Source organism: Danaus plexippus, chromosome 20 (genome assembly GCF_018135715.1).
Source record: "Danaus plexippus chromosome 20, MEX_DaPlex, whole genome shotgun sequence".
Taxonomy (NCBI): domain Eukaryota; kingdom Metazoa; phylum Arthropoda; class Insecta; order Lepidoptera; family Nymphalidae; genus Danaus; species Danaus plexippus.
The window spans coordinates 6,644,399-6,666,873 of NC_083550.1; the positions used below are offsets into that span (position 1 = coordinate 6,644,399).

Consider the following 22,475-nt stretch of genomic DNA (forward strand, 5'->3'; position numbering starts at 1 on the left):
CGCTCGATCGATGTGGATGTGTCGCATAAAAAATATATAAACATTTCGCGCGCGTTCGACACTTTGAAGTTTGCAACTGTCAAAACTTGTGCCTTAAGAAATTCCGAGTATGACACAGTTTTTCTTGTTATTTATTATATAAATCACGGAAGTCGGATGTATGATTGTGTCTGATCTAAGAGTTTCGACCGCGTCTAATCAACCCCATTGATGGTTTGTGTTCATATTTCGTTTTCGGCAACCTTGACTAATGACCGTTACGTGAAGTTACACAAGTTTTGAATATTCTTCTCATATATTTTTTAAAATATTTCGTATTCAAAGAATGTTAATAATTTTTTTTTAGAAAGGAAACTCAATAATTACTATGGAGTCGTGTACGTGACAAATCGTAAACCAGTGTCTCATAAAATATTATCGGATGATAAAGTTATGTTTTGGTTGTATTGAATTGATCGAAAATATATGATTCAGTGATAAGTTCAGGTATAACGTCTTAGGAATACATAATTGATATAATATATATGACATCATAGAGCGATTGGTAGTCTTGGTATGGAATCAAATATATATCTAAAACAAAAATAAGTCTAGTTCAGCCATGTGTTGATACAGTAGTCTTTACTCATATTAAAAACGTAATACGAGTATAAAAAGATCACTTCCGCATATAATTTCTCTAAATACATTTTTATCAACATTAAAAGGTGCTGTGATTTGCGATACATTAGTTATCAGATAACACTTTGTTTAATTACTTACGTAATGCTTTTCGGAGATTACATTAGATAATGTGAGGTGGAAAGCGGCTACAGGTGATGAATTAATATAAAAACATTTTATAAATTATAGCAAAACAAGCTAATGATGTTTAGGAAATTTACTTATATCAAATATATACAAATAACGATATACCCAAAAACCCGGGGGATTTTTGATAGTTTTGTAGAATATTTGTTGAATTAATTTTAGGTAATTAAGTAAATCGGAAATCAATAGAGAATGGATTATTAATAAGAAAACAGACAAGGTTTATATATATATACTAAATAGGCTCTTTTATAATTTTTGCAAAGAGCCCGTACGAAGCCGGAGCAGGTACCTAGTATATATATATAAATTATGCGAAAAAAAATATTATAACTAGAGGGATTTAAATATAATATAAAAAACGATCACCTCGCGATATTTATTTGTTTGAAATTATTATAAAACATAATCCGCTGACAGAAAATGATCGCGAGCGAACACAGATTCGCGAGCTAGTTATATTCTAATACCATCATAATATATTTAAGAATATTTATTGTAATTATTCTCAGTAAAATCGTGACAGTGTTTTGTTACGCCTCCTTTAAGGACAACCGTTAGCTGTGTCACTGTTACGTTTTATAAAATAATCGGTTATATACTGTACTGTTGCCGCGGCTTCTTCTGCCTGTCAACCTCTCATCAAGCGTCCAGAAAAACACGGATCTTCAAGGGGTTTCATTCATATAGAACAATAAAAAAATTGTTCTTTTTTTATTTCATTAAATCCTGTTTGGTAGTGTTCTAAATAAAACTTTGTGATTTGTATGTGCATTAGAATCGAGTAAGTCATTTTAATATATATAATGGTGTGTGTATGTGTGTGTATGTGTGTGGGCTCCCTTTATCCATTTATTTGACAGCTCACTTGTAGCCGTCAATGTCATGTTTTTAATAAACCCCGCCCACTGGCAGTTATTGGAAGTACACACGTGCTATTTAAGATTATAATAATAACGACATAATAAGAAAAAAAACTGTCATGTATAATGTTTATATAGAAACTAGATATGTAATGAACTTACTGACAAGTAAAAAATTGATGTTTTTTGTTTAAAGTTATAATATTTGGTGAAAATTAGGCCGACGTAGGTTTAATATGATGAGAGAAAACAGGGGTCAAATGTGTAGTGACCAGGTCGGATGTTTGACATAGATCCGATGTTAGGGACCAGTTCGTTGCATTCAAATGAAGAGCATCATTATATTGGAAGCTGTCTTTAGAATTCATCAGATCGTAATCTCACGAATCGAACTCTATAAATTATTTATAAATGATTCACTAGTATTTGTTTCTCTACGAACATATACAATGTCATATAACACGTAGGATAATATTGCAATAAATATCCCAATAGACGGCGGACTAACTTTATAGTTATGAATTCCGTCGCTTGTTAAAATTCCATGTGTTCTGTAATGGCGGAAGAAGGGCCCAAGAAAGGTGTCGATGTTTCGCTCCGTGTTTAAAATAGACGATGGGTCTCGGCTCTGAGATGTCTGACAGCCAGGGAATGACCGCCGGGTCTACCTCGATACCTTTGTAGTAACCCATACCTCACATTAAATATTAATTTCACCAATTAAACTGCGGATTGTTTTGGCGCCATCTTGGACGGATAGGCGCCCTCGCGGGCCGCGGCCGACGCGCAATAACGTTTTATGATTTTCAAACACGTCGCGTTACACGAGAGCTGATTTATATTTAAAACAACATTACAGAATTATTAATGCTGTATTGTATATAATATATATTTTCACGCAATCCTTTAATACAAGTCCACTAAATTACTATTATGGTGACATAAAAAAATGTTTTCCGTTAACCTGCTGAGAGTTATGAAATGACTTCTTGCATTATAGGAATAGAGGATATAATTGAATAAATAAATGAGTGAATGATCGATACGACCGATCATAGTACTAGATGCGGTAGACTTAAGGGCGAGAATCATATGAAAGACAGTTTAACGGTAGCTCGTTATAGGAACGGATGCGTTTCAAATATCGAACGTGACGGGGCTGGATGAGTTTTATTGAGGATCGTGGATAGAGGATAGTGGATAGAGGATCCGCCGTTATTTGTGATTTGGATCTTTTTATAAACAATATTTTTTTGGGATCCCATTAACATAAATCAACGTGTTGTGAATTTATAAACGAAACACAATATTGCATAAGTTAGCGTCATATTAACATCTGTTGTTGGGTTACAACTTACAACACTTCAGGTTTGCATATATTCTGTTATTACTTATTGTTAATTTGCGAATCATAATAGTTGGTAAATGCTTATTTGAATAAATTTTTTATTTTGTTTAATATACTATATATTTAACTATAATACTTATAATATGTTATTTTAATGTTAATTTGTGTGTGTATCGTATAAGGCGAGCGGCCGTGACTGACTAACAGCAAGGCTCGCAGTTTGTACCATACAATAAACATTTAAAATTATATATTGAACATATACAAGGACTATGTGAACGCACTGAGAACGTTATAATTTTTAAATATACTGGTAAAATCTTAAATAATTATAATAAATTGATTCTAGTTATGACCTTTACATTTTTAAAGGTCTCGTTTATTTTCAAATAGGGTTCTAGTATCCAAATATATAGAAGTGTCGCTTCGTCGGTCACACACTAAGTCGATAACCAGGGATGTGGGTTAGTCGCCTACGGATGGTTCTGTATATGAATAAAATTTTTGTGTGTTTCGATAAAAGAAAGTAAAATGTTGAAGGGCGTTAACTAGCGAAACCCGGCCGGCGAGCGCTAATCACAGACGTGTGTTTTATCGTTAGTTTGTTTAAGTGGTTTCCATTTCACTGACACAAATTATATTTATTTAAATCTGTTCGTTCGTACATCATATTATTATATTGTTCAGTATATTTCCTGTTCTTTACCCTTTTTAAAAGTGTTCGTCTCATGTTTTATGTCTTCTGTAAAATATTAATTTGAATGTCCTGTAACTTTTGAAACCATTTAATATGTAGTTAAAAAAATTAATTTAAACTAAGTTTAATAATCATTTCGTGGATTTTACTATGCAATTTCATTTTTTTTCCTTAATATAAAATTAAAGTAGATCCTAGTTGTAGCGTTGTGAAGGCGTAGTGTGGGCGAGCGGCGCACCTTACGGGTGCCGGGCAGCGGCCACTGGGGACACGTGCCGATAGATGAATTCTGTTAACAACCGGTTAAAACTTAACTTTCAAAGATAACTGAGATATAATTAAGATAATATGATCTATTACAGTTAACGGTCACATCTGTAGACTAACGAATAGTGCTGTTTGACACATTTTAATAGATACACTTACTATAAAGAAATATAATGTTAGAAAATTCAACTTATTCTCAATCGCATAAAGAGCATAAAAATTTCTAAAAGTAAAGCCAATTAGAAAATCCTGTAATCTTATATAAATATACAAAGTGAATGATTTTAATGAAGAGCGTTTGTGAACGCCGCGGTATTTATAGAAAGCCGTCGGATATGGAGCGGCCACTCTGGTTATTTGCTGCTTCGAGAAATATTTCATGCTGGAGACGCTCTTAGATAATATTAAAAAACTAGGTTGCAGCTGATTGAGGTGAGGATGTAGGAAATACGAACTACTTGTAACACTCGAACACCCAGACTCGAACTTGGGACACGATCGTCACTTATGATACTGAGCTATCGTGTCTTCATACTCTCATTGGTTTTTCCTTTTTGACTCTTATTATTTAGTCACCGGCTTCCGCGGTTTGTTATCTATATATTTCAATATATTTTATAGGTTTTTTTTTATTAAGAACTAATAACAGTGTCAATGACTCCGTCAGTGATGTGTGTGTGTTGTGTCAATAGGTGACATTAGTGTGGGAAACAAAACGTACAACGGTAAGTACAAAAATCAACTGTTATATATTATATTATTCACTTTTAACCAAAATATATATGTATAAATGGTCTTTTGAAAAAAAACCTTAAAAAATCGCATTTATAATAATCGTTCTGGCAACATTAGCACTTATCAGTCCACAGTGACTCTGATACATGTTACTCAAGTGATCCTTCGCAGCCTGTATCAGTAATTCGTTTGTATTGCCAATATAATTTCTGCGCTCGTCATTGACCCACTGCAAACGGTCCACTGTAAATAGAATCCCAAGTGAGAAACGATTGATAGGAATCATTACACAACCTCTCAGTGTATACAGCGTGGTACAATTCATAAACTTATTATATTAAACATGACTCATGTATAAGTTTATACATGTCATTTGTCTTCTAGTAACGCCACCGCCCGTGACTCGGGCTCCAAGTTATTATTATTTACTGGTCTGTCAGATGGCAATTGAATTATTATTTGTTGGTTGTAGACTGACGGACACAGAGCTATCTTTGTGTTGAAGAATCATTAAGACGCCTATAAAAAATAACAATTTAATACAACTTTTAAATATAGTCTGATAAATGTCACAATTTAAAATTCTGTCCAATGTATACCTAGTGCTGTACAGTGAATTTTCAAAATGGTCGCCGACGTGTTTGTTAACGATTTTCGATCACAAGGTCAATGTCGCGTGTGTAAAGTTTTGGAGTAAAATAAACTTAAAACCTGATTAAAATAAGATTCAAAACGTATTGTTTATATTTATAGACCCGCATTCAGCATTGTAATATCGATCGATAAACTCGAGACGATCGTGCGACAATGGAAATAACTTATACAGATACGCCTTTTATGTAAAATATTATATCACTATAACTTGATTTAAATAAGGAGTTTTTAATGCGAATTTTTTTTTTTAATAAATACAAACGCATCTTTGGTTTGTTTCTGTCAGCTTGGGCGTGTTTAGTAATATGTATTATCTATTAGACGAAGCCGGCTGTCTCTATAGTTAGTATATATTTGTTAGGGTGCTCAAACTGTATTTAATGCCAGGATGATTTATCCAGTGAGTTGGGTTCGATTCCCGTGTGGACACTTGATGTCATGATGTCATAGTGTCACAGCATCAACCTTGGTAGGAGCGAGCATGTGTCGCGGGAATGCCGGCACATTTTCGCAACCCGTCGTATATGGCTAAAGCGGTCATTGCTGGCGGGCCGACCTTAGCCGCTCCTGACATACAACTCTACACATACATACACACACACATAATAAACTATTTATAGTCACCTTTAGAATCATACTTTTACAATTATTAAAACTCACCTTAAACTAAACTCTGATTAAATGCGAACGTTTATTTCAGTTTACGAGTAATAAAATAAAATAATATTTTTAATATATTAATTAATATTAAATGAAAGTGAGTGTCCGACCTTGGACATGCCGTGATAGTACGTTTAAAATGATTATTATAATAAGACATATGAACCAAATAAAATTAATTTTGGCCCGATACAATGTTGCTTATGTATTAAATCATATTATAAGTATATTCATTAAATATAGACGGATTCTTCAATAGCAATTGTTGAGTATGAGCCACCGCCGGCAATACAAGACGCGCGTGAATCAACATCGCGTCTTAAATAATCTGTTCTTGGTATATTTGTCATTTTAATGATATTTTACAAAAAAGGGAAAAATGGAATACATCAGTGGAAAGAACTGCTGCCGGCTGACGTACTGTTCAAACAATTTTATCATATATACAGCGACATCTTGTGTGAAACAGACTGAAACTTAGAATGTAGACTTCTCTGAAGTCATTATATTAATATCTGCCCATCGGTTTGTTAATACACATACCCAAAACCACTACGCTTATATTCCGTTCCGTAAGGACTGTTTTGTTTGTACTATAAAAAGTATACTTAACACAGGTTTACCTCACACTACACCCGGATCGGTTCCCGTCTCGCATCATAACCTACGTTGATATTGTAATACGCGATTATTGGTGAATGAAAAACATGTAACGATCCGTGTGTAGTGAGGCGACGAGGACTGCTGGTAGGTACAGATGTGCTATACTCACAAGATTATGAATATAATCAAACTTACAAAAACAGAAAAGAATATTAAGAGGCGGAGAAAAAAATCTGTATTAAAACTAATATAACAAGTAATAAATAAGTTGAAGTTATCTGTTCAGTAATTCCTCCTGATATGTATCGGGCGTATCTCCACACTGTTATAGGCCATTAGGTTGTTTGTAAACGTATTTTATCGTCCTATCCGACACTGATTCCTCTAAATCCCCTCAAATCCGATCTTTCAAACAGCTGTTCTTCTTATAATCTATATTTACCGTATCCCGAACCTGCCTCACCCTACTATATTTACCATATTTGTAAAGAAACAACTCAACACCGACACACATTATTTGAGTTAAGCATTTTTTTTTTCGAGATAATTTAAATTTGCAGTAACAAATATCACTATATTGTAGTGTTGACACTATCCTTGACTGAGTTTAGAACGGACATACGAAGGGACAAAATCATTATTGATAGAGAGGAAGTACACCATGAGATGATGGAGTGAGAATCGATCCAAAGATAATTAAAGTACATAAAATATGTTTTATTACGACAATAATTGTAATTCATCACAGAATACAGAATACTGAATACATCAACTCAAACACCGCTTGCCGCGTGTATCGGTGACGTCACTACAGTGACGTCACGTTGGATCTGTTTAAAAATACCAGACCGCCTCCCGTCCTTAGAATGCGCCGAGACAGTCAGCTCTTTCGTTGGAATACTTGTCTTATTAACACTTACTAATCGGCACGCTCTCTCGTAACTTCATTTTACTAACAAAATAATAACTGGGACCTACGTCTGTAGGTTATGCGAAAAATACTAGTTTCATAAAAAAAATGATATCAAAATATATGAAACAGTATTCAGTTGAACATAGAGTTATCAATGAAAGGAAACTTTGGCATCTATTTATTTACACCGAAGTTAAATAATATCGAGGGCAGATAGTATAGCGTGAGATAGATCGGCAGCGATAATTGCTGTGACAATTATTTTGTTAAGGAAATAAATAGTTAAAGGAGTGTTTCAAAGTCAGTCATAATACAGACAACATGTAACTTAACCGAAACATATAAAAACATGTAAAATCGATGAAATAAGTAAGTGTTGTAAAGAGAAGATTTGACTTGTCATCGGGAGATGAATAGTAGTCCTAACTGTAGTAATAACTGTTTGCTAGTTAGAGAATAATATTTTTATTAGTTTATAAGTTTTATTAAATCTCTTATGTACAATAACGTTTATCTTATTCCGAAATCTAATTTTGTCGCTACGATGATCTTATTAGTATCTTGAATATGTTTAAATGTGATTGCTAACTCATCACCACTGTATGTTGTGTGACCGTGATTTAACGCACATATAAACATCTGTAACATATACCGTGTCTTTCATGTCGGTTAAATGATATAGATAAAATTGTTATGTCTTTGGAAGTTATCCTGAAATATTGCTGAATACTGTTGATGACTAAGTGTAAGTCAAGACATTATAGATTAAACCAACAAGCTAATTCTGATAGACGTTATCTCGCAGTCACCACACAACTAACTGCGGATTGTACTTTACCCACGTTCGAGTATCAAGTTAAATAATATCCTTGTTAGTTCTTAAAATGACTTATACAGAATCTTCACCCTCAATAAACTGGGTGAAGCTTTTGAAAAATGTCTTCCTATTAGGGAAATATAATATTTGCACCAAAATATTACAAAATTGTTTTTAAATATTTGACATCAATAAAAATTAATGAGTCCTAATAAATAATAATACGTGGAGGAGGTCTCTTTATATGAATCAAGACGCTTCTCAGAAGTAACATGCTATTATTAACTGTAGGGTCGGAGGTTAAAATTTTAACTAATTTATGACTTCATCAATGACTGTTACACATTACACTGATAAGTTGAAATAAAACAATGATAATAGTTATTTTGTTTTCATGAATTTATGTGTAAGTTTTTAAAATCCAGTTTTTATAAATCTTTGTATAAAACACTCGAATAATTGGCAACGTACACATAACTATACACAAAAAACGTATAGGGGACAAGTCTAAACTGCTAATCGAAAGACCTAATCTCTTGGACTGTTATTATGTACTTTTACGATCTTCTTAAATGGCGGCTTCAGCATGAGTCCAGCGTTTACGTCCAGATTTCCTATACCGTGAAGTCATCTTGTCCCAAGCGGATCACCAAGTAAATCGGTGAACACTTAGAGGTTAGAGTACAAACAAACAACGTCACTAACGAGAGACCTCATTTGTCACCTTAATATTTTCCTACTATACAATCCTCTAGAGTGTAGTCCGTACTCGCATGATCAGTCCGTATGATGCTCAGGAGGATGAGCTCCGAGCGGTCGTCCTTGGTTCGATTCCTAGAAAATACATTAATAATATCTGACGATGGACGCCTCGCAGCTCGCTCCTCACGCCGCCAGCCGCACACTCAAGGTCACAGTACTTTATATATAATAAATAAACACCAGCCAACCAACTGTGTCACCTCCTTTGAATTACTTATGATTTCGGAACAAAAAGGTTCTATATCATAAGATAGACTGAATATTATATGCGGAATTTATTTTCGCATTTAACATTTCTTTCAAGCTGACGGGTTTGAGTTCGTCCGCAATATTTTTGTAGTTATCTCAATAGTAATAGCAAACTAACACGTCTCTGTCCCGTTTTATTACTTATAGATTGTATTAAGATATAAACCCCGTTGGTTCCACTTATCCTTAGTTTTGGACTTTATAGTGTCGTTGACCCTAACGGAGTTCGTATGTGAATATAACACCTTTAATAACACCATTATTGTCATACCTCTGACACTTTGGCTGTATTATTATAATTTTATTCATAATATTGTCATTTCAATATCAAAAAAATGCCTGTTAAATTTGAATGTTATGCCCTTTGAATTCTTTACCACAATAATAACAATAAAGTAATGCATAGGCATTGCCAATAACTCGAACAGAATTGAATTATTTTGTTGATTGTGAGCGTCCTCGCTGAATGGGTGGCGGCGTTATATTTGAATAAAAAAAGACGATACTAAATAGTTGGCGGCGCCGTGTGCCCCGAGGAAGACGCACCTGTCAACATATACGACGCCCGACATCTTGGATTATAGCAACGAAAAATAACAAACATAACCTATTGGCGGGAAATTTGACAGTTGGAACTTTTTTAATTGACTGGAATCTCAATTAGTCTGACATCACACTTTTATTAGACGGTCTTTCAAAATAAAAATATATATTTATTGTTAATAGAGATGTTTATTTTTTGTCGCGATGCTATAAGGATGGTTTTATTTCACCAACACCGATGTTAATATCAGCCCTAAGGGACTAATCCTAGTTTATATTGAGATTTATATGACACTATTATTTATGTAAGTGGCCTCCAATTGAATAATGCCGGATACTTTAGCAATATATATAATCAGTTGGAAAACACTTAGCCATTCACCGACACGTCCGCGGAACTCGTCTTATTCTTCTTATTAACAAAATATGTAGCAAAATGTTTGATGAGCACTTAATGAGTTAACATATAATATGGAAAGTAACTATACTGTGTGTAGCAGTTGTGAGTTGTGGAATTCGACACCAAAAGACGTACACTCAGACCACAAATAAAAATCTATTATAAAGAAGGCATTCACCCCGCTGCGAATATGATGAATCAGGATGTGGACACTTGGAGCAGAGCGCTCGCTGGAGGGATTCAGCGGACAGGGAGGACTATAAAAACAAAACGTTCCTTCGCAGTACATTATCTTGTTGGTCTCTACGTCTGTAACACCGATTAATGTTATGTTTGCCAGTTTCCTGAGAATGAGTGGATATCTGTTGTTGCTTCACGACAAAAACTTTGAAGTCATTTTGATGAAGCGTTCTAGTGAAGCAGTTAACACACCTGAATAAAATGTACGTTTTTATATAATTTAAATTCGAATTACATGGAAATCCCGCGAGGAACACTCATTACACTCGTTTTTTCATGGAGCCCCATGTCATAGGGCTTAGAGGGTAAGCGGCGAGGCCAGTTGGTTACCATATCTTTTTAATTTAAGTATACTCAACTAATTTCTTTCTGAGCTTCATTTTGAAATCATTGCGGGTGAAATCGCAGACATAAGCTTGTATAAATAAAATACTGCACATATTACACAATGAAAAGACATAAGATTGCTCTTAAGCGAAACAAATACAATAAATATACACCATAATATATTTATTCAGCAATTAGAAATACAGGAAATAATATACGTATGTGTGAATATTAACTAAGTATATATATGAATTTGAATACAACAACATTGACAAAAATTAATCATCAAAAATAACTTTCCATCGAGTTCCTTGAGTCCACTTAAATATACATATCAGTAAACCTATAAATATTAAAGTCTTATAAAAAATTAAACACTTACTATTAGATATACTAAAGACTACTCACGTCTTGCAAAACCAATATCAACATTCTACTGCAGTGACACGAGTGTCCGTCGATCAATAAGTTCAATAGCTAATACAAATTGGTCGATAGTTAACTTCCTATTAGGCTCCTCCTAGGCAATACGTGGACCCTGGAGGTAAGATAGCAAATCGGTGCTTGACTGTGTCTTAAATTGAATATTTTGAATCACTTTAATTGAACAGTCGTAAACATTATATGAAATTTCTATATATTTTGTTGGCTATACATCTGTGTGTCCTGATGGGTGGAATATAAGGTTATGATGTGACTAGCTGATACCTGCGACTTCGTGCTCGTGTTTGGTATGTGTGAGATAGCTTTTACTGAACACTTACATAGCGCTCGTACAATTGATTCTTATAAGATTCATATGTTTGTATATATTAATGAATACAGCCTTATAATTTTTATTCAACAAAGGCCAAGTGTGCGGGAAGAAAGGAGCATAAATTTCAATTGTACTAAACTACCAGACTACCTTCCCTTTAAACCCATAGAATATACAATTACTCAAAGATAAATGTCGAACTCAATACTTTCAGTATAAAGTGATTACGCCACGTCATCTATAACAGTTTCCTTAACTAGTATATATTGAGTCGTTGGTTGAGATCCGTCCGTTAAATTGATTAATGATACATTAATTGGCGCACTGTTCTTTATTAAAACTAATATGTCCATTGTCTCCGCGGTGTGAGAAAAAATTCAGCTGGGGTAACTCTATATTATAACAGGGGCTTCCGCTCGCGACTCGTTCGGCCGCAGACTATTAGGGAGCAGCCGCAGAACGGTCTCGTGGTGAGGCGTATTAAAAAAAATATGATTTATAGCCACACGCTCTGGGAAGTGGCCGCTCTGATATCACGGCCATGCCGATTTGCTCTGAAGCTCTATTGTCATTAAGGTTAATTTGCGTTAATCAATTTTGTGGCAACAGTTGCGCGTGCGCCGCCGTGTGACGCGTGTCACATGACGCTCATTCATTAAATATATTTTGATATATTTTGACATTTCAACGGACCGACCGCGAGGACATACATACATACCTTAATACGGCCGCTGCAGGAATCTCAATTATTTTAATATATTTTTAACCACCTTAATAGAGGGGTGTTATGAGTTTGACGTCTCTATGTATCATTTTGTGTGTTTTTGTGACCGGATGTGAAGATTTCGATCCGTTTTTTATTTGAAACATAATTTAAATATCCTGCGGTTGATTCATTAACTTGCCTTACCTACATAGGGTTAGTTATTAGTGATCTGTGGATGTATATTTTCATAATATACAAACGATGGTCATGAGAACGAAAACGAATGGATCGGAATTTCATTGAACGAATGAATCACTATAATATAATATATAATACATTTCAAGTGATTTAAAATAAATTAAGATCTAAATAATAATAGACCACTAGTTCCTAGAGGTAGGAATTCGGTGGCAAAACTAGATAATGTGTGAGCTGTGAAGGTATGTGAAAAAGATCTTTAAAAAAATTTACATTACATTAAATCTTGTAAAATGTTCAAAGAAGTGTTAAAGTCTATAAAATATCCCTAGAAGTGTTGAAGTTACTCCACTAAGATTACGAGGAACAGAAGGAGGTCACAGCTTGATATTGTAACAAACGTAATATTAGTAATTGGCCACGAAAATACAGTCGGCGATTAATATTTAGTATCTACTTCATAATGTAAGTATCGAATATTAAGGGGTCGTTGACCTGATAGTGAGGCGTATTTATAGTACACTTTTGGGGGCATATCGTAGAAGTGTGCGGTTTTCGCTCACTTTGGAAACGGTACGGTATTTATTATATATGGAAAGGGAGCAAAACAACATTACTAAATATAACTTATTTTTCTAATATTGCAATACCTAAGTTTTTGTGAATTCTCGTTTCGATCAGTACCTCAACGTTTTCCTCGTCTGTAACAATCATTCATACATTGTATATTAATAGATTTTTTTTTATATTTTTACAATTATTATATATTCTAATATTCTTGTACACGTTATTTTTTTTTACTTTAGTGCATGTTTATTTCCCTGTTAAGAGTTCAAGGTGTGCTTGCTTCTTAAGTAATATATATTTAATTTTAACTAACACTTAAACAATACTATCCGAATTAATTTATAGCAGTAAACACGTTCGATTCCCAGTTTTATAAAACGTTATCCTGAATCAAGTTTGATAAATGCTAATGAATGTCACCTTACGTATCTTAATAGTTAATTTATCACAAAACATTAGAGTTAGTTTTATCAGAATATAAATATAAGAGTCATTCATAACACTAGCGTGACTTGTTAGAGCCATTGTATTATAATATAAAAAATCGTGTTTCAATAACAATATTGTTATAACATTCGCTATAAATGTCTCACAATCATTTGTTTCTACATTATAAAGAGATTGTTTTATTGATACGCGGTCTCATTATAACGTGTTACTTCATTCAAATATAATTAATTTAATGAATGGCATTTCAGAGGACACTTTCTATAATGTGAACTTAAAAATGCTATTGATAATTTAATATATGTGTATGTGTACACTAAATGCTAATCTTCATATCTTTGTCATTTTTTCTCTTAAATCAGTTCAACTTATAAATTCCACTCTCCTCCATTTCCCAATTATCCCAGACACTGTTTACATTTCTTTCGCCACGTGTCTCTGTAAACTAACATAACTGCTAGCTTTGTTTCCTTCATATTTATAAATTGAACTGTTCGTCAGATTTAGATTAAACTCTCGTTCATTCTTCTCATGGTCACCAGCTCGTTTACGAAACAGTACATCATCAATATATGAATATTCATTTTCTCATATAAGTTTTAATTCTTATTGATGTATAGTTGTATAGTATCTTCCTACTTATTTAGATAAATTAGTCGTTAGGAATCATTTTTCAATATCTTGAAATATTTTCTATACAGACCATCTTTGTTACATATAGTTAAACCTATATATACATTAATCAATAGATTTTCTATCTGGACAACCTGAAAACGTCTTTACAATTAAGTTAATTTAACTTAACCTCTTCAGTGTTTAAATTCTTACAAAGCTAACATTTCCATTCAATTTTTTTCAAATAGATAAAATTCACGAATATCTTTTACAAAAGTACTTGCCTTAACCATAACCCTATAATGCCAAAACATGTCGTTTTATTATCTCAATACAGTCAAGAGAAGGGATGTTTGTCGTTCATTATGATATGTCGGGGTCAGGGTCATCCCCCGGGATGAATGGCAGGCCCGGTCACCGGTCACGAGACTTGCGACACGGACGGTAGAGGTGGGCATTGACAGGCCTCTCATTGAGATTAATTGGAACACGATCTAATGTCCACAGTATAGAATAAAGGTCGTGATCATTATTGTGAAAGACTGTGTCGGTAAAGGGAGGTAATGTTTTCTCATTTCGACTCCATCAATTGAGTATTTGTCGTAAACATGTTTCTCTCGATGTGTTCGATAGCATCGTGAGAATATCATCTTAACATAAATCATCGCCGTTACATTTCGAGATGCATACTTTCTTGTAACCCACTAAAACATCGATAACTATTAATTCGAATGAAATCACTCAATCATTTACAATCTGTATTCCACGGGGTGCGCCGGGGTCAGTCAGTTATTTAATTTGAGTTTCATTTGACAACTGTATTTTATTTGGTTTATTAAGTTTCTATTTCCGGTCGCTGTTGATATTTCTGCTGATGATCACTTACCGGTGATGACCGTCAACTGTCAAAGGTCACGAGGTCGACTTGACGGGTTAAAGAATGCCAATCGAAAGAACTCTGCCCCTGAGGCTTTAACGTCAACACAAAATAATGTCAAAAATCGAAAGTCACAGCAAACAGTAGGTCCATCGATGTTTATATATGAAAAACTGAGTGGTAAAGACGCAGACTACTTACAGTAAGTCAGTCAGTGAAAGTGGACACTTAGCATTGTTTATGCAAATATCTCACGCCGTATAAAACTAACATTGGACCTACGAATAATGAAGCGATATCATCGTTTAATGTACTTGTATTAGAGTATCTTAATTTAGAACCATACAAAGGGCCGTGTTTCTGTTACCTCAAGAATCCCATAGGAATTCTAGATATAAATATTATTTAGTAAAGACAAGGCCGCGGCTATAACTTACGGCGGACTTAAACTACACATATAAATTACCGAGTTAGGAAAGCTTCACAACTTCTATAGTAGAAATCCCACTAAGAGGTTGAGTTATGCAAATACATGGAATATTTTAACATCGCTGTACCATGGAGATTGTGAAAACTATCTTAGATATTGAGGTGACGTTTGTGTTAAAAATATATGATTAATTGATTTAAAAGATTATTAATGGTTGAAATCGAAGATAATGTGTAGTATTCACTGGTGAGATGGATTCCTTGAACGTGAAACCTTCGTGAACGTGATTAAACATGACGATTTTAAATCTTCACAGCCCTACTTAAGATACAAGTGTTTTGTCATTCAATATCACTACAATCGAGAATCATTAGTTTTCGTTTTCAATGTGAGAAAGGTCGAAATAATTCGGACATGATATACATAAATGAAAATATTTTTTTCCAGTGACGTAGAGCTCATGCACACAGAGCTGGTCACACTCACTGCTTACTAATTTATGAACAGACAACTTCATAAAGAAATCAATAAAACATACGACTAAGGGACAATGTTCGAGGTCCGTGACGCATGTGGACGTATAGAACGATATCATCATTGTACTTCATATTCGGAGCCGAAATATATTAACGTTTCGAATACAATAGAATGACACACAGACATACAGACATACAAGCAATCAAAACATTAACATGTATGATAATATTTTAAAAAAATAATTATATTATATCAAACGTAATAGCTTTCATTATCGAGCTCTAGGTTCAAATAAACCTCTTAATCTACATACGAGATGAAAACTGATTGATTTTCAACTAATCAATAACTCATGAAGGGAGAAACAGATCGCATTCCTAAATTAGTTAAAACAATTGTAATTACCTGTATATTATGGTCATTATAACAACGTAAAACATGCCACAAAGTAACATTAATAGCACTTGTAAAGCAAACAGGAAGTCGTATAAATGAATCTGTTCGTCCGTCGTGCTGTTACGTATATAACGTGTCCTCACCTTAACATGGCTTGTACACGACGTTAAATACTTCAGGCAGTGAGGCAGGTGGCTGATGCTACGGGTGTAAGGATCCCCAGGCCCGGATATCATCTCCATGGAGTTATCATGAGACCAGCTCGCTTTGATACAAGAACAATTATACGAATGTTCTTAAAAATTAATAGTTTAAGTTAACAAAAACAATGTGTCCATACTGCCCTGATAATTTTACATAAAATTTCTTCAGGTGTCTTCACGTAACCATAAGACGATGAATAACAATCCTGTGAGGAGTTTTCCGCATCCCATTAATAAACAACAGACCAACATACATCTTTGTCACACACGCACACGCACACACACACATACAAACACAATAGACCGAGTTATTTAATTATAATTAGAACTTTATTGCTTCTACTGAACATATAAGGCGGTGTTGTGGCGTGCACTGTGGACTGGCCTAATGTTATTTAACTACAGGTCTTAATACTAATTATTATAAAAAAAACATCGTAATTATTCTTTTATCTATAATGATTTTATTCCTATATTTTCTCACAATCAATAAAGAAATAGATTGTTTGTTTGACAGACCATTCAATGTAGTGATTTTCATCAAATTGTATCAAGTTTTTAATAAGATTTGCTAGGAAAGACACATCAGTAGACACGTCACAGTCTTTGGTATTAAAGAATTGTGAACACATCTCAAACAAGGTTTGTGTTTAATGTTATTGAGCCATTACCACAAGTCTGCATGTCACACTAAACACATAACGTTTTCGGATTTTTCAGCATTAATCCTCGCACATGGTAATATCAATGAAACACTGTAAACGCTCCGTTTAAAGTCCAACGTAACAAAGTTGTGGTAGTTGTGTTTGTTACCCAATAATCAATATTTCATTAAGGCTTGTGTCAAGTAACTAACAATTCCTTTGTATTATGAACTCACAGACAATAAAAACGGCCTTCTGTTGCCCGTGTGTGCTTCATATAAAACATTTAATGTTAATATATAATAAGTCAGGTTGTTAAAAATGTAGGATATTAATATACAATGAACGGCACAAGCCTTGGATTGTAAATTAATATTTTTATATAAATATTAATAAATAATTACACGCAACGTTTATTGCAAGCAATTAAAATTACATAAACGGCTAAGTTGTATTCCATGTGACACTGCTTCATGTTTTCACGGAAGCTGCGTGATCTCCGACTATCTCGGCCGTTATCTCTACTGATAAGAATTAAAGCTCGGTCATTGAACTCCATCACTAAATTTGTTTACAGTTGTGTAAGTTTCTTTATCACATATAACCTTTGAGACTTCGTGAAACGTCTCGTTGTCTCGATATCAAATTCCCAGTCCACGGTTCGCGTCATAGTGTAAAGTTATATTTATTAATCAATTTAAACCTAGCGCAATAAGTTGTTCACTAATATATTAAGAGCGGCCGTGTACAGTGTGACCTACATCTATACAGCCGGTCGACACGCGTCACACAGAGAGCGAGGCGATGCAAGTAATATCATCCTCCACAAAACCTTTGGAAAATCTACACACGTCGTGTTTTTATTAGGGGTTCATTAACAAGACATATTGGCATGTTCAGTTAGCTCTTATTGTATGATCCTGTGTATTGCAAGCTATAGCAGTTATTAAACTAAATATATTATGGTGAGGCGTGGAACACAAGCATTATATTAATATTGTATGTTCTCTAACAGTTGCAGCTCGTGGCCATAGTCGTCCGTGAGCCGCGAGCGTTCTGTGTTTGTTAAATAATAAAATAAACTTACATCAATACAGTAACCTTAACACCAGTCCGCATTGTCTAACAACGTACGGAGCGTTAACAATTTTTCATTCATAAATCTTCGCACATATTTTCAACGGAGACTTTGAATTGTAAACCGTAAACGCTCAGTCCGTAGTGTGACGATGCAACGTTTGGTAAACTTATTATATGTAGTTAATGTAATAGTTTTAAAAAAACTTTTCCTATTCGTGTGTACGATAAATCTTATATAAAAATTCCTAACGTTGTACTACAAACATTAAGATTAATTATTGTCTCTACCGCTGTCATAAATCAGACATATGATTGCATATATACTTAGATCTGGTTCCCAAAACTATATAATTCACGCGGCTCTGCTCCATACTAGACTGTTTTAAATGTTACTCGTGTATTACGTGAAATCCCACATACATCAGAACTGTTAAGAGACAATCTGCCATATGTTTTTTGGTCGCAACACCATTTCCGTATTCTCAACAATACATCTAAGACTGAGGATATTCACATTAATAAAATCACATACCTACTATAAACTTTATAATACGGGTTCGCTCACTGTTTAACGTACAAATATTTAAGAGGAACATTGTTCAAACCTCCCATGGTTGTCTTTAGTTGTTTAACCTACTACACAGCAATTAGATGTACAAACATTCAGGAACCGACTTTCTTGACCTCCTAAAACTGAAGGTCGCGTTTTGCATATCTCTTGGTTGTCGCCGTGTAATTAATAAATAATTAGTGTTTAAACATTAACTATAGTTACTTCAACACCACATTTGACGGGTTCTCTTATATGTAATATTATTTTAGCTTTATATAAAACTGAAAAAGTAATGTATGAGTATTGACTGAGTTAAAGACATTTTTGTTCAGCTGTCTGCTGTACCTACACTCATTTTTGATTGTTAAGTGTAGTAAGAGAGCCAGCTCTTTATTTTATCTTCATGATATAAGACGTCTCATGAGATTGAAGATTCCTCTTTACGTTGGAACTATTGAATTCTCTTAAATAATATATTAACGTTTATTGTCTGTCATGTATTTATTATATATGAACATCTTATTACTTAACGCTCCTACAGTGTCGGATTGTTTGTGAGCACTAATCTCCGTAATTTTATGTTAGCGATGTCGTGTCACTTCAATGTAACACAGTGTAGCTCCTTACTCATTTGCATTCCAAAAGTTCAGTTTAAAGTAAGTGACCGCACCTTACACTGATAACCATAATCGTGTTTCCAGAACCAGTGACTCCTCGCTTCTCATGATTCATCAGATAACGATATATCCATTACATCCTATATTCCCTGATGATGGTCTACTCATGGTGTTAAATTTCCTTATCCATCCTGAATTCAAACTAGGAGCCGAGCTGCAGCAGGTTCATCAGCGATGTCACCATTTCCCACCAGCATACTTATAGTCCTGAACCTGTGATAATGAAACGTCGCAAATGTATCTTTTAAATTAAAATGTATCTACTGCGCGTAGTAACTTCTTTGTTTTTGTTCCATAATATTGTTTTATATAAAGTCCTTGCACTCAATACAAATGACCGTTTATGGATAATCTCGACCGTTCTACAAGCCGAATACCTTCCATAGCTTCCTTAGTTATTATATAAGCGAATTAAACAAGTATTCTCACATAGTTCAGCGACACATACGTACATACTCACGAACACCTCACGTCTCGCAGCCGTGATCGCTCCTCACATTGATTTACCCATTTACTACATAAAAGGACAATGTGCGCATTTCCCGCCACGCGCAAGGACCCGCCACAGAAGGTGTGCGCCATAGACGGCAACGCCACACTTCCTACACCGAGCCCATCTAGATGGTAGAAATCCTTTGTTTCAGGAACCATATGCTCCGATCTGCTTATCTCACCTGTCCTCGTGACCTTCACATTCGAAATATTTAAGTATTTTGTTACAAAAATTAAAATGCTCGGGAATTTTTGGATGAACATTTTAAATATATATATTAATTTCACTGATAGTATCTTGAGACAGGATCTTCGTCATTTTGAAGCTAGAGTCTATTGATATTTAACTTATGAAGCGCCGTACTAATGAATGAATGTCAACCGTAGCAGAGGCTAAATATTATTAATCTGTTAAAAAGTAAAAAGTGAATGAATGAGACGGATTTATAAAGGCGAGCGGTTGGATCACGTCCGGTAACCATCACGCGTCTTAATTCAAGTAGCGACTTCCGGTCACTTCACTGCTAGGGTTCACGATCACCGTACGATTATTATTAACTATAATGATATAAAAAAACTCACGATATATTTTATACCCAGGCTGTCATATAAACATTTGCCAATATAAAATAGTCTATACGAATATGAATTAATTATAATTTTAAAACATAAACACGTCTCTGACAGGATAGCTGTTGTATATATTATAGTTATATTAAAACAATCAATAAATCAACTCTCCAACAAGTATATAAACTCGCCAACAGTCGATGCTCGAAGCAGTACATTAAGTACGATACATATTAAATCGGATGTTAACTAGAATTTTTGCAAGGCAATTACTTCATTAACATACCGGTTTGACGCGCGATGTTGAGTTAATTGGCGCTTATTAGCACTTTAGAGAAACAAAGGACTTCGTTTATACTGAACGGATAATCAAACGGTGTTACTTAGAAGGACACGCTGGATATATATGTTTAATATGTAATGTTTATTTAGGTAATTTGTTTATTAGGCCCATCACACAGCCCTCGTCCTCGTTGTATATAATAAACAATGGGGTCCTGTCCGCCTGTAACCGTTAGTGACCCCCGCCGCTTAATGAATCACTGCCTCGGTATAGATTTGTATTGGAATTAGTGAATCAGTCATTATTTTAGTGGAGCTGCCGTCGCGGGCTAAGTGTATAATATAAGTTAATAAGTTAGTTAAGAGAGGAAAAGGTTCCTGTACGTGTGGTTATCTAGACACGACATAGGCCTTGGGGGCCGGTTGTTGCTCAATCAGGCGACTTTCTTGAGACCTTTGATGTTACCGGTTCAGGAGTTAGATCTCACGTTTGCATTGAAACACTTCTGATCGGAGTAGATCTTACTCATTGATTCTGGTAAAATATAATGCGTACTCATATAAGAAATGTTTCCCTGTTCCTAATTTAAACTACAGCTGGTGATCTCCGGCGTATTTCATCAACTCGTCTCCGTCAACAGTAATGCGCAATTTCCCATTCATCCCATTTACATCTTCATCTAACGAGGACGGAGGAAGGTAGGCGGTCACTCTATCCCATCCTCATTACCTTTCTTCACGCGATCGGTTCAATTGTTTCAACTGGCTCTTTCCTCCGCCATCCGATATCTGTAACCGATAGCCGAGTTTATTAATCCCTAGATTTGACCTCATCGACCCTGAATCTGAGGATTACATGTTCTTATGGACGGTGATGAGTTACACGCGGTGTGAGATGATCGAGCTAGCTGGAGATCAGACAAACATGGCTATCAGAGATAAGTTCTCATTTATTGTAACTGTTATGTATTAAACCTGTACCAGCTATCATTGTATCTTTAAAATAAACCTCATGACATTACAATTTGTACAAATTGACATGATCGTGTAAGGCTGGCAATTACTTTGAAGGTTTTAATACAATTTTTTATAAAAAATACTGTTGGACATCATCTGAACGGCTCGCTGATAATTATATTATATATTTTTTAATCAGATAAAGTAATCGTACCATATTATGAAAGTATATGTCAATCTGTATATATATATTATTACATCACGCCAATTAATTTTATATATGTCAAAGGTAAATTAACTCTCACATACTTATATCTTTTTGTATTAAAAATTGTCTCTTCATGTTAAAGATAATATTTTATAATATAATAAAAAAATAATTTAGGACCATGTTCTAATACAGCCTTGTATGGAAAAGAAAATATTTTTGAAGCGTATAACTTATCTGTGAATAAAACAGATGTGTTATGTGAGGTGTATGGAGGGACAGGTCATTAGGCGTCAGTTCCGAAAGCATTCACAGTGATAAGTAAGGAAGTGCATGAAATCGTTCCTCGGGCGAGTCGTAAGGGCATGAGGCTGCGGCGCCCGAGGCGACCTCACCAAATTGGGAGGACCTTGTTCGGAGGTCGCACCAAAATATGTCACGATATCGTTTT

The 22,475-nt window shown here is 34.5% G+C and overlaps 1 protein-coding gene across 3 annotated transcripts in view; it reads left to right on the plus strand.

Annotated features, from left to right (window-relative positions):
* Positions 1-22,475, plus strand: part of LOC116774059 (inverted formin-2) — a 36,516-nt gene continuing 14,041 nt past the window's right edge. Inside the window, exons 1-2 of one of the 3 annotated variants that reach the window (XM_032666688.2) lie at positions 1-107; positions 4,607-4,710. The gene's annotated coding sequence lies outside the window, so the exon portion shown is untranslated. Of the gene's footprint in view, positions 215-4,152; positions 4,418-4,606; positions 4,711-22,475 lie in introns of those variants that run through there. The other 2 variants (XM_061523836.1, XM_061523837.1) reach the window with 2 other exon arrangements.